This window comes from Rattus norvegicus, chromosome 2 (genome assembly GCF_036323735.1).
Source record: "Rattus norvegicus strain BN/NHsdMcwi chromosome 2, GRCr8, whole genome shotgun sequence".
NCBI lineage: Eukaryota > Metazoa > Chordata > Mammalia > Rodentia > Muridae > Rattus > Rattus norvegicus.
In genome coordinates, this window is record NC_086020.1 from 196,406,653 (window position 1) to 196,420,103 (window position 13,451).

At 38.5% G+C, this 13,451-nt stretch overlaps 1 pseudogene; it reads right to left on the bottom strand.

The window, feature by feature from the left end:
• Chia-ps1 (chitinase, acidic, pseudogene 1) overlaps positions 1–13,451 on the bottom strand; it is a 242,906-nt pseudogene that overhangs the window by 221,920 nt on the left and 7,535 nt on the right.

The following is a 13,451-nucleotide window of genomic DNA, read 5'->3' on the forward strand; positions in this document are numbered from 1 at the left end:
TAAAATTCGTGCAAACCGAATCCAAGAAGACATCAAAACAATCATCCTTCATTGTCATGGCTTCAATGGGCTTCATCCCAGGTATGCAGGGATGGTTTAATATGCAGAAAACCATCAACATAGTCCACTATATAAACAAACTGAAAGAACAAAACCACATGATCACTTCATTAGATGCTGAGAAAACATATGACAAAATTCAACACCCCTTCATGATAAAAGTTCTGGAAAGAACAGGAATTCAAGGCCCATACATAAACATAGTAAAGGCCATATACAGTAGACCAGTAGCTAATATTTAACTAAATGGAGAGAAACTTGAAGCAATTCCACTAAAATCAGGGACTAGACAAGGCTGCCAACTCTCTCCCTACTTACTCAATATAGTTCTCAAAGTCCTAGCGAGAGCAATCAGACAAAAAAAGGAGATCAAAAGGATACATATTGGAAAGGAAGAAGTCAAAATATCACTATTTGCAGATGATATGATAGTATACTTAAGTGTTCCCTAAAGATCCACCAGAGAACTACTAAACCTAAAAAACACCTTCAGCAAAGTGGCTGGGTATAAAATTAACTCAAATAAATCAGTAGCCTTCCTTGACACAAAAGAGAAACCGGCTGAGAAAGAAATTAGGGAAATGACACCCTACACAATAGCCCCAAATAATATAAAATACCTCGTTGTGACTTTATCCAAGCAAGTGAAAGATCTGTATGATAAGAACATCAAGTCTCTGAAGAAAGAAATTGAAGAAGATCTCGGAAGATGGAAAGATCTCCCATGCTCATGTATTGGCAGGATTAACATTGTGAAAATAGCCATTTTACCAGAAGTGATCTACAGATTCAATGCAATCCCCATCAAAATTCCAACCCAATTCTTCATAGAGTTAGATAGAGGATTTTGCAAATTCATCTGAATTAACAAAAAACCCCAAGATAGCTAAAACTATCCTCAACAATAAAAGGACTTCTCAGGGAATCACTATCCCTGGACTCAAGCAGTATTACAGAGCAATAGTGATAAAAACTGCATGGTATTGGTACAGAGAAATGCAAATCGACCAGTAGAATAGAATTAAAGAACCAGAAATGAACCCACACACCTATGGTCACTTGATTTTTGACAAAGGAGCCAAAACCATCCAGTGGAAAAAAGATAGCATTTTCAGCAAATGGTGCTGGTTCAACTGGAGGTCAGCATGTAGAAGAATGCAGATTGATCCATGCTTATCACCCTGTACAAAGCTTAAGTCCAAGTGGATCAGGGACCTCCACATCAAACCAGATACACTCAAACTAATAGATGAAAAAGTGGGTTAGAATATCAGACAGATGGACACTGGAGAACATTTCCTGAACAAAACACCAATGGCTTATGCTCTAAGATCAAGAATCGACAAATGGGATCTCATAAAACTGCAAAGCTTCTGTAAGGCAAAGGACACTGTTGTTAGGACAAAACAGAAACCAACAGATTGGGAAAAGATCTTTACCAATCTTACAACTGATAGAGGGCTTATATCCAAAATATACAAAGAACTCAAGAAGTTAGACTGCAGGGAGACAAATAACCCTATGAAAAAGTGGGGTTCATAGCTAAACAAAGAATTTACAGCTGAGGAATGCCAAATGGCTGAGAAACACCTAAAGAAATGTTCAACATCTTTAGTCATAAGGGAAATGCAAATCAAAACAACCCTGAGATTCTACCTCACACCAGTGAGAATGGCTAAGATCAAAAACTCAGGTGACAACAGATGCTGGCGAGGATGTGGTGAAGAGGAACACTCCTCCATTGTTGGTGGTATTGCAGACTGGTACAACAATTCTGGACTAAGTCCTGTTTTGTTGGAATCCTCCTTTCCCTCTCACTCTTTTATTCATTTCATGTCTCTTTCACAGGGATTTCCTCAGTTTTGATAGAAGATATTTGATAGAGACATCCCATTCAGTTCTGATGTTACAAGGTTGCTTACTCTCTCCATAATGTCTGGCTGTGTTTCTTTGTGTTTGTTCCCTTCTACTACAAGAGGTGCTTCTCTGAAAATGTTTAAACAAGGCACTGGTTTATGAATACAGCCAAATATTATTAGGAATCATTTTTGCTACATTTTTTTATAATTTTACTATTCCTTGTATTACTGAGGTTCCTGAGCTGTCTAGTATAAGGTTCTTGGTCACCCAAGCAATATTGGGTATTGGTTCCAACTCATGAACTTTATCTTATTAAATTAACTATTGATTGGTTTCCAATATAAGCTTTGTGTCACCATTATCCTAGAATACCTTGCAGGTTGAAAATTTTTGTATAAATTTGGTTTTGTCAAATTTGAAGCAATCCCACTAAAATCAGGAACTAGACAAGGCTGCCCACTCGCTCCCTACTTATGCAATTTAGTACACGAAGTCATAGCCAGAGCAATCAGACAACAAAAGGAGGTCAAAGGGATAAAAACTGGAAAGGAAGATGCCAAAATATCACTATTTGCAGATGATATGATAGTATATTAAGTGACCTCAAAAGTTCCTTCAGAGAATCACTAACCCAGATAACCAACTTCAGCTAAGTGGCGGGATACAAAATTACCTCAAACATATCAGTATCCCTCCTTTACTCAAAGGATATACAGAAGGATATACAGGCAGAGAAAGAAAACACTCAGGATAGCAAAAACTATCCTAAACAATAAAAGAACTTTTGGGGGACTAACCATCACTGACTTCAAGCTGTTTTACAGCGCAATAGTGATAAAAAATGCATTATATTGCTATAGAGATAGGCAGGTAGACCAATGTAGTAGAATTGAAGACTCAGAAATGAACCCACACACCTATGACCCACACACTTGATCTTTGACAAAGGGGCTAAAACTATCCAATGGAAGAAAGATAGCATTTTCAATGAGTGGTGCTGGTTCAACTGGAGATCAGGATGTAGAAGAATGCAAATTGAGCAATTCTTATCACCCTGTACAAAGCTTAAGTCCAAGTGGATCAAGGATCTCCACATAAAACCAGATACACAGAAACTAATAGAAGAAAATGTGGGGAAGAGTCTCAAACAAATGGATCCTGGGGAAAATTTCCTGAACAGAACACCAATGGCTTATGCTCTAAGATCAAGAATTGACAAATGGGACCTCATTACATTTCAAAGCTTCTGTAAGGCAAAGGCACTGTAAGTATAACAGAATGACAACCAACAAATTGGGAAAATATCTGTGCAAATCCTATATCTGAGAGAGGGCTAACATCCAATATATACAAAGAACTGAAGAAGTTAAACTCCAGAGAATCAAATAACCCTATTAAAAATGAAGTGCAGAGCTAAATAAAGGATTCTCAGGTGAGGAATATTGAATGGCTGTGAAGTGCCTAAATAAATGTTTAACATTCTTACTCATCAGGGAAATGCAAATCAAAACAACACTGAGATTCAGCCTCACACCAATCAGAATGGCTAAGATCAAAATCTCAAGTGACAGCAGATGCTGGATAGGATGTGGAGATAGAGGAACACTCCTCCATTGTTGGTGGGACTGCTAACTGGTACAACCACTCTGGAAATCATTCTGTAGGTTCCTCGGAAAATTGGACATTGTACTACCTGAGGACCCAGCTATACCACTCCTGGGCATATACCCCAAAATGCTCCAACATAGAACAAGGACACAGGCTCCACTGTGTTCATAGTAGCCTTATTTATAATAGCCTTATTTAAAGAATCCAGATGTCCTTCAACAGTGGAATGAATTCAGAAAATATGTTAAGTCTACACAATTGAATGGTACTCAACTATCAAAAACAGTGACTTCATGAAATTCATAGAAAAATGTATAGAACTAGAAATGTCCTGAGTGAGGTAACCTAATCATAAAAACAGACACATGATATGCACTCATTGATAAATGAATATTAGTCCCAAAGGTCACAATATCCAAGATGCAGTCCACAGACCACATGAAACTCAAGAAGAAGGAAGACCAAAGTACGGATGTTTCAGTCCTTCTTAAAATTGATAAGAAAGAGGGGACTTAGAGGGGAAGACAAAGTTTGGAGCAGAGACTGAAGGATTGGCCATTCAGAGCCTGTCCAACCTAGGGATCCATGCCATACACATACAGCCACCAAATCCCAAAAATATTGCTAATGCAAAGAAGTGCATGCTGACAGGAGCCTGTTATAACTATCTCCTGACAAAACATGACAAATACAGAGATGATTACTCACTACCAACCACTGAACTGAGAACAGGGTCTGCAATTGAGGTAGGAGTTAGAGAAAGGATTGAAGGAGCTGAAGGGGCTTGCAACCCCATAAGAACAACCATACCAACCATCCAGAACTACCAGGGACTAAACCACCACCCATAAAGTGGACAGACCCATGGTTCCAGTTGCATATGTAGGAAATGATGGCCTTGTTGGGCACCAATGGGATGAGAAGACCTTGGTCCAGCGAAGGCTGGACCCCCCAGTGTAGAGGAATGTCAGCGCTGGGAGGTGGGAAGAGGTGGGTGAGGGTTTATTGCTGGGAAACTGGGAAAGGGGATAACAGTTGAAATGTAAATAAAAAAATCCAATAATAAATAAATAAATTAATTAAATTACAAAGTAACAAAATACAAATAAAAGAAAGCATTTAATTGTGGGCTTGCATACAGTTTCAGAAGTTTATTAGTCCAGTATCGTTGTGATTGGGTACATGGCAGCATCCTTGGTACTGGAGAAGTATTGTGAGCTATATCCTGATCCACTGGTCAAGAGAGAGAGAGTGACTCTGCTGTTGAATCCCTACTCCCACCCTTCTCAGTGGTACACTTAAAAAAATTGTAGATCAAAGTTCTGAGGTCTGCTTGGAGTTCACATTCTTATTTATAATATACAAAGTATATTCTTGTATCAAAGACGCTAGAACTTATGCAAGAAGGATTCTTGTTGGCCCCAGCCCAAAATCTCCATGTTCAAAAAGATGTACAAGTTTTGTTTCAACAATGGGGATTTATTGTAAGTTTTTGAAGACCATCCTATAGTCTTGGTAATAGATTTGGTTGTTAGGGGATTCTAAACAGGATTATAATGGGACCCATTTGGTCAACAACTTAATTAGACATAACCCAATTCCAATACTGGAAACTTTGTTGTGTAAAAGTATCTTTATTCCCCAGATGTAATTTTCATCTTGAAGGCTTACAACTAAATAATCTCAGCCTTTTTATCACTTTCTGAACTTTCACTGGCTACTTCAGCTCAGCTATTCCAGCTCAAACTCTTCTCGATGCTGACTCAATCTGGATATTCTCAGCTTCTCTCTGAATTGTTGGTCTTTGCCTCAAACTACCCCTGCCAATTTATTCTCATCTTTCCTTATTCTCTGGCTTCAGTTGCCTTTTCTGACATGTACTGGACTTCATCAACTTTTAAATGAACTCAGCTCCACTGCACAGTGCTCACTATATTGACTCCCAACTGATTCTTTTTCCCTGTACTGCTCTTGAAATGCTTCTCTTTCCAGTGCTGTTATTTTAAGAGTATGGAGTATCCTATACCTGACTCATTTTTCTCAAATCTTTCTGTGATTCCTCACTTTGTCTATCCCTCTATTAGATGTCTCTTTAAAACATAACTGATTTCTACTGCAAACAAATTTTACCTTAAAGGTGAGCACTAAGTGTGTGTCTGTATCCCATGGAAAGAAATTAAAGGTGTTTAACATATCTACATTCCAGCCAGATCATGGATACCTCGTTCTTTGGGTGTGATTCCTTTCTAGAGCAGTCATGACCTTGGATTAAAATATTTCTTCTTTGTTGAGTGACAGAAAATTGCCAATCAGAACCAATTCCCCTCATTATGTGGTGGTTTCGTTTATATTCACATTTTCATATGCATGTACACAAACTCATACATGTATATATTTTAGGAAGCTTATGCTACGTTTAGTTTCCATATTTCTCATCAAATGCCCTTTTTTGCTGTGTATCCTTGTATTGCCTCCCACAACCTCCTCACCTTTCCACCTTTCCACTTAATCTGCCCTTTCCAGCTTCTCCCTTTGAATCCTTATCTGTTGACATATTTGTTTACTATTTTACTGAGTCCTTATAACTCTTTCTCTCTTCCAGACCTTATTTCACCTTAATTTCTTCCAAGTCCTTAACACTGTGGCATGCATGTCAGGGTCAGCTTTAATTCCTCATCCTTTCTTTCTTTTTTGGGAATGTCCAGGAACCACTGCACACTGGGATGGAATGGAGAAGTGGAGTCTGCAAAATGGAGGATATGTAGGATCCTCATTGAGCTGGGAAGCAGTTCCAGGGCTCAAATGAAAAGTAGACTCTGCAAGTTGAGCAGTGGGATTTCCAATTCTCATCTTATCCCCAATTTGGAAAGCCTCAGGCAGGTCAGCAGTGGATTAAGAGCATATCTAGTCTTGGCCAGCTTTGTCACAAATAATGCAAACTTCAGGTGGAGTTCCTTCCGTTTCCATCATCTTCTTTGAAGTAGATTGGAGTTGCTGCCAAGAGCAGATGTGTCTATCTGTCAGAAAAGCCTTTGTAATTGAACTTATTAGTGCCATAATCTATGGATCTCTGAGGACTTCCTATCTATCCCATAATGGACAAATGTTGCTTGTTTATAGCTATTTTCTTTCTGCTTAACTTTGAAAACACATACAAGAGGCTAAATAAAGCCTATTTTGGTAATTAACTAAATTGGTTCACAAGAAGGACTAAAAATAAAATTATTTATAGGTGAATAATTCTTAATTATCCTACACAGTTACAATAGTAACTTTCAGAAACTAGAATTTTATAACAAAATTATAAATGAGTTCCATATGTATAATACATTAAGTAAGAGTTGAGCAAAATAACCTTAAATTTTTATCAATAGACCATAATCTACACTAATGTAAAATATTTGAGACTTAGTTTTGCTCTCATAGTCTAAAAGCAGATACAATAATATACCTTTTATGCTACTTTCCTATAACCCCTACCCTACGATTTCATAACTTTGTGCATCTGGGCTTCTCTACTCTAAAGCAGCTAGTATTTTTTGCTGCTGAGCCTCAAACCTGGGCCCCAAAGCAACTTGTTGGGAAAATAACCTTGAATATTTCTACTTTATTTGCACTAATAAGCCCAATGACACACTTTTCCAGAGTTTTAAACTCTGGGAAGCCTGGGCTTTTTCTTTGAGGATAACCTAATACCACCAGAAGCTAATTGTTCAATTCTCCAATAAAATGTACCGCATCTAGCAGAGTTAAGCCATCTGATATTTTCAGCTCTGAGACTTTTAGCAGGTTGATTATAACGTCTTTTTACATGACCCAATTTGCTGCAATTGAAGCACCAGGCATGTTGATATGGAAGACCTGGTGCTACTACCGGGAAAATTGTGGTGGTAATCTAGGAGCCACAGACCAAACCTCTTCCATCTCTGATAAATCAGTTGGTTCAAGACCATTTGTTCTCTTTATCCCAGTTACCCCCAAAACCTCCTCGTCCAGGTGCTCTCTCCTGCCTAGGTGTTTAGGGGAATTAGAAAAAAAAATTACACAGCACAGGGCAGGGAGACAATCTGCCCAGTTGGCTTTGCTTTTTCATCCTATGGGAAGCTTCCACACTCAGTCACCAGATATGAAACATTTATTTTTATTTTTTTCCACAGGTGTTTGAATCTCTTGCCACTTCCACTCAAAAGTTTTTCCAATTGTCCAGCCATTCTCCCAACATTTTTGAAATGGAATAAAGGAAGAAAACAAAAACAAAAACAGAACATCCCTTCTGAAAGCAGACTGGGAAAGACCTCATTGGCAGCAGCTATGATGAGCCTATTGCTGACATGCTAAAATAGGCTCCTTTCTTCCCTTCTATCTACTCTACAGCATTAGAAATCAAGTTTCCCATTTTTCCTAGCTTCACTTTGGGTCACATTTGTTGGCACTATTTTTTTCAAATCTATTTTATTGAATTCTTATATCTAAACCTCATTGCATCTTAAAGTGTTTCAATGTCACTCACAACACTAGGTAGGGCAGAAAGAAGGTTAGAAGGAAAAGGGTTATAGATTCATTAAACTATTTCCTATTGGTTAGGGTTGTCATGTTTCTTGGGCCTGTCCAATCTTCATTGTCAAGATATCTACAATTACTTCTCATGTCTATCTATGCTCAGGAATACTTGTCAAGTCACGACAACAACAACCCGGAGCAGCATGGTGAAAAGAGGCCTCCAGTGGCCCTCTCAGGGATTTTCCATCTGTACCCATCTGAAGCTGGCACAAATCCTGCCACTGCTAATGTATGAGGCAAATCGTAATCACCTACTATGAAGCAGCATCATTTTTTAAAGATTGATTAAATAATTTTAATTTTTTCTCTATCTTTATTAAATTGGGTATTTCTTCTTTACATTTCAATTGTTATTCCCTTTCCCAGTTTCCAGGCCAACATCCCCCTAATCCCTCCCCTTCCCATCTATATGGGTGTTTCCTTCCTCATCCTCCCCTCATTGCCGCACTCCCCACAACAATCACATTCACTGGGGAGTTCAGTCTTAGCAGGACCCAGGGCTTCCCCTTCCACTGGTGCTCTTACTAGGCTGTTCATTGCTACCTATGAGGTCAGAGTCCAGGGTCAGTCCATGTATAGTCTTTAGGTAGTGGCTTAGTCCCTGGAAGCTCTGGTTGGTTGGCATTGTTGTTCATATGGGGTCTCGAGCCCCTTCAAGCTCCTCCAGTCCTTTCTCTGAATCCTTCAACGGGGGTCCTATTCTCAGTTCAGTGGTTTGCTGCTGGCATTCGCCTCTGTATTTACCATATTCTGGCTGTGTCTCTCAGGAGAGATCTACATCTGGTTCTTGTCAGCCTGCACTTCTTTGCTTCATCCATCTTATCTAGTGTGGTGGCTGTATTTGTATGGGCCACATGTAGGGCAAGCTCTGAATGCGTTTTCCTTCAGTCTCTGTTCTAAATTTTGCCTCCCTATACCCTCCCAATGGTCTTCTTGTTCCCCTTTTAAAGAAGGAGTGAAGCATCCACCTTTTGATCATCCTTCTTGAGTTTCATGTGTTCTGTGCATCTAGGGTAATTCGAGCATTTGGGCTAATATCCACTTATCAATGAGTGCATACCATGTGTGTTTTTCGGTAATTGGGTTACCTCACTCAGGATGATATTTTCCAGTTCCATCCATTTGCCTATGAATTTCATAAAGTCTTTGTTTTTGATAGCTGAGTAGTATTCCATTGTGTAGATGTACCACATTTTCTGTATCCATTCCTCTGTTAAAGGGCATCTGGGTTCTTCCAGTTTCTGGCTATTATAAATAAGGCATGAAGTAGCATCTTATCCAACACTTGGGGTTAAAACAAAAACATTCATATAACATAATTGAGTTTTTAGAGGAACTAAAAATTTTACTAAACTTACTTATCTGTCTTATTTTCCTTCCTGAATGAGATCTGTCTTTCTTCTAGTCTTTTACACTGGATCGATGGAGGGTAGCTTGGTTATTATTGACTTAACCGATATTATCTACATGTTTGTGAATACATAAAATACTTTGTCTTTCTGGGTTTGTAAAACTCTTACCCAGGATAATTTATTCTGGTACCAACAATTTGCCTGCAAATTACATGATTTTAATTGTTTTTCAAATGGCTGAATAAATACACCTTTTACCACATTTTCTTTATCCATTCTTCTGGGGAGAGACATATAGTTTGTTTCCAATTTCTGGATATTATGAAGAAAGAAACAATCGATATAGTTGAGCATGCGTTTTGGGGGTAGAATGCAACATCCTTTAGGCTTATGCCCTAGAGTAGAAAAGCTGAGTATTGAAGTAGATAAATCCCTATTCTCCTGAAGAACTGACACATCGTGATTTTTGCATTGCCTGTCTGAGTTTGCACTTTCACCAGAAATGTATTTGTTCATACTCCATGTTATTTACTGCCTATCTTATCCATCCTGTCAGGTAAAGGAAAAAAATCTCAAATAGTTTAGATGTGTATTTTACCCTTTCATTTATAATAGTTTTCTATCCTTGCTCATCATATACTGCCTCAAAACCCTCCAGTTCATAATAATTCAAGCAAAGTTTCTTTTATATATGGAACCCTAAACTGAGCTCTTGACAAGGTAGAAAGAAACACCACATAACCCTCCTTTGACCTAGAGAATTGTAATCACTTGCATTCACAAAATGACATCCCGGAATATCTAAACCAATTTGAGGTTGTAAAGGCCACATATGGACTTGGAAAGAATTTGTTCAGATTAATTTGAGCTTCAAGTGAAACCAATTAGGACTTAGCCTGCTTTTTCAATGTGTATTCTTAATTCTTTTCTGCAAACATATAGTTTGAACTGAGACAGTGTTTTCATTGCTTGCTTACACTAGCAATGAACCATAGGTCATATGTAAAGACCAAAGTTCTAGTTTCCAATGGCCAGGGGTTTTCAGAAAATGTTCTGTAAAAAGCAATAGAAAAGGGGAATTATTAAGAATGTTGGTAAATCCCATGGGGAAGAGAGCTGAACACCCAGAAGTGCAGACATTCTGAGATAGCAGGACAGACTGCCACTTCTGCACAACTTTGCCCACCTCCCTGGTCCAAAGGGAAACTGCACAGTGCCTCTTGACACAGGAAATTAGGAACAGGCAGCCGTTGGTACCTCCAATTCTGGTCTGGGCCCAGGACTGAACTGAGGCGGTCAAACAGCTCCCTGCACCCAAATCCCACGGGGGAGAGAGCTGTACAATCAGAAGTGCAGACTCTCCTGAGATATAAGAGACTAGCCTCTGTCCACATTTCTGATTCAAGAGGGAATTGCCTAGTGCTAACTGTGCCCCCTGGGTGCAAGGACCTAGGAGGAATCAGGAGCAGGACCATTCTGATTCTTGCCTGTACCTAGAGCTGAAAGATAGTCACCACAAGTGCCTACATACCTGAGATCAGAGCACCTGTTCTCAGAAAAGGCTGAAAGAAAACAGGAAAGCAGTTCTACAGGAGTGCTGGCACAGAGGCATACAGGAGGTTCAAGCCACTCTCAGAAACAGAAAGACAAGCAAAGACCAGAGACAACCCAATAGCAAAAAGTAAGCGCAGGAAACTAAGCAACAGAAACCAAGACTACTTGGCATCATCAGAACCCAGTTCTCCCACCAAAGAAAATACTGAATATCCAAACACATTGGAAAAGCAAGATTTAGATTTAAAATCACATTTTTGACAATGATGGAGGACTTTAAGAAAGACATAAATAACTCCCTTAAAGAAATGCAGGACAACACAAGTAAACAGGTAGAAGAACGTAAAGAGGAAACACAAAAATCCCTGAAGGAATTACAGGAAAACACAAACAAGCAGGTGAAGGAAATGGATAGAACTATCCAGGAGTTTAAAACGGAAATAGAAAGAATAAAGAAAACACAAAGGGAGGCAACCCTGGAGATAGAAAACCTAAGAAGGATACCAGGAGTCATAAATATAAGTATCACCAACAAAATACAAGAGATTGAAGAGAGAATCTCAGGGGCAGAAGATACCATAGAAAACATTGACACAGCTGTCAAAGATAATGTAAAACACAAAAAGCTCCTAGCCTAAAACATCCTGTAAATCCAGGACAAAATGAGAAGATCAAACCTAAGGATAATAGGTATAGAAGAAAGTAAAGACCCCCACTTTAAAGAGCCAGTAAATATATTGAACAAAATTATAGAAGAAAAATTCCCTAAAGTAAGAGATGCCAATAAAAACACAAGAATCCTACAGAACTCCAAACACGTAATAGTTAAAACACCAAATGCACAAAACATAGAAAAAATATTAAAAGGAGTAAGGGAAAAAGGTCAAAGGACATGTAAAGGCAGACCTATAAGAATTACACCAGACTTCTCACCAGAGACTATGAAAGCCAGAACATCCTGGGTGTCATACAGACCTTAAGAGAACACAAATGCAAACCCAGGATAAAATATCCAGCCTTCGGCTTTCATCTGACTCTGTGTCCCACCTCAGTACCTGACTGTCAGGTCAGGACCCCATCAATTCATTATTAGCTAGTGTCACAAAAGTCCAAGTTTTGTCATATTTCTTGACTTATATGCTCAATCCTTTAAAGTATCCAAAGGTGTTGCATGAGAATTACAGATTTTTAAATAAATATAAAGCTACCACATGATCAGAACTTGATGAATGTCTGTCGGTTCTGAGGAGTAGAGACCATGGCACTGAACCTTATGTATATTGAAAGAAGTTAGTGTTAGGCTTCTATGACATGGACACATTGGAAACAAAACAGTTCACAGTTGAATATTGACTCCTTGTCCTTCACAACGTGCCCTGTTTCTCTCTCATCCTCCCTTTGCACTCACACCACCTACCTCAAAATATCCTTTATTTTCCCAGCCCCTTATTAACTACTAACAAGTTTCCCTGGCATTTTAATTTTTATGTTCATCCTAACTCATCATATTTGTCTTCAAACACTCCAAGTCATATCTAATCAAAGAAAATTTCTTAATAAGAGGCCATTATTTTATGTTCTGAACAGTTAATCAAAAGCAGAACATGACCATCCTCTGGTCTGGAGGACATGAAACAGTTTAAGAAAAGCTTTTTGGTAGTTAAAAATCTCTCAGAGGATGCATGCCAAAATATTAGGCCAAATTTGACATGTGAAGGCCATATGTGTACCTGGAAGGAATGATTCCTGTTTAATTTGAGGCTCTATTGTCATTATTTCCATGTTGAAACATTTACTTAATGCATTTTCTTCAATTCCCTTTTTAAAAAGATGAGGTAATTAACCTGTGATTTTACAACTATAGCCTGCCTAGAACATTAACACCCAGTATCCCACGTGTATAGAACTTACGGGGCAGATCCAAACTTCCAGCCTCCAATGGCCAGGAGAGTTTTTAGCTCAGTGTTCCTCAAAAGTGACAGAAAAAGAGAAATATCAAAACATTTGGCATCCATTATAAAAAATATCAGTGCTTTTTAAAAATATTTCTTGTACTATTCAGTTTTGTTTTGACATACTATCACTTTACAGAAGAAGCTTTTTTCAACATTAAGTAATTTTTTACTGTGTACTTTTATGTATTTACATTTCAAATGTTATCCCCTTTCCCAGTTTCTTCCTCTCTCATCCCTTTCCCCTCCTTCTATGAGGATCCTCTCCTTCCCCCCTGCCCATTCCCCTCAACACCCTGGCATTCCCCTACACTGGGGAAATGAGCCTTCACAGGACCAAGGGCTTCTTCTATTGAGACCAGACAATTTTGAATAAGCTTCATTATCATACTTTTACGGCCGGCTCCTTAAATAATTCTAAATTTAATAAATGTTTACCAAGTATTATAGTAACTACATTTCTGTGCTAGTAACTTATAACCATAGGAAGCTCACATTCTCCCTA